This window comes from Fukomys damarensis, unplaced genomic scaffold (genome assembly GCF_012274545.1).
Source record: "Fukomys damarensis isolate Sample0158 unplaced genomic scaffold, DMR_v1.0_HiC HiC_scaffold_37, whole genome shotgun sequence".
Classification (NCBI taxonomy): Eukaryota; Metazoa; Chordata; class Mammalia; order Rodentia; family Bathyergidae; genus Fukomys; species Fukomys damarensis.
The window spans coordinates 38,880,279-38,881,545 of NW_022900949.1; positions in this window are offsets into that span (position 1 = coordinate 38,880,279).

The window sequence follows — 1,267 nt, forward strand, 5'->3', positions numbered from 1 at the left end:
TAACCAAATGCATTAAATACAAACAAGATGCTTATTTCTTAGTGTAGATGAAGGAATTAATGCTTTACTTATTATTATTATTTGTACTGGAGATCGAACTCAGGACCTTGTGCTGGCAATGCACATGTTGTGCTGCTGAGCTAAATCCCCAGCCCTCATTAATATCTTAATTTTTTTGTTGTTTTGTTTTTTGAGACAGGGTCTCACTATGTAGTTCAGACTGACCAGGAACTCGTTATGTAGCCCAGGCTGGTCTCGAACTCACATCAATCCTCTTGCCTCAGCCTCCTGAGTGCTGGGATTACCGGTGTGTGCCACCATGCCTGGCTTTAATATCTTAATATTAACTAAAGTATAAATGTGTGCTACCTAGGCAGGACACTCTTCCCAGAATTAAAGGGTTATTTTTTTTGTTTTGCTTTGTTTTGTTTTTCCCTTTCTTCATTGTTTTGGAATGAACTCAAAGCCTTGCACATGCCAGGTGAACCAGGATTTCTATTTACTTATTTATTTGCAGTACTGAGGATTGAATTTATGGCCTTTGCACTAAGCGAGATGAAATACCATTTTTTCTTTTTGAGACAGGGTTCTCCTAAATCACTACATTGCTCAGGCTGGGCTGAAATTTGCAATCTTCCTTCTACCTGGGCCTCTCAGAGTGCTGTGCCATCAAGTCAGGTTTGGATATTTTAAATGAAAGCATGATTATAGAAAGTACAGTTTTCATGAAGGTGTAAGTAGCTGGACTTAGGGTCTCCAATTCCAGGAAAGTGAGGAAAGCCCTGTTTTTTGGTGGCCAGCACAGAAGGGACCCTGGCCTGGTAGAAGACACAAGCGAGTTTCGCAGCCCCAACTCCATCCCTGGGAGCCGCTCTTGTCGCCAACCTCCATCCGAAGGTTCCTGGATCTCTCAAGAGGTTCAGGAGCTGTCACCTGGTCTGCCCTCCCGCCGGCCTCTATTGGCCCTGCGAGCGTTCATTGGCCACGCCTCTAGACCGGAGGGCTCCAAACCGGCCAGCGACCAGGGAGGTAGGTGTGCGGAGACCGCGCCTGCGCGCCCGCCGAACCAGGTAAGGGGCGGGAGGCCTTGGTGCCGGGCCAATTCGCTTGCCTGACGACAAAGTGACCAATCAGGAAGAGGGGTGTGGCCAGCGGGAACCCGCCTTGCGGCTGGCGGCCACGCCCGGGCGGATGGTGGTGGCTTCTCGCAGACTGTGGGCTCGGTCGCTCCGGGTCCCTTAATTCTGCTGTGCCTCCTAATTCCGCT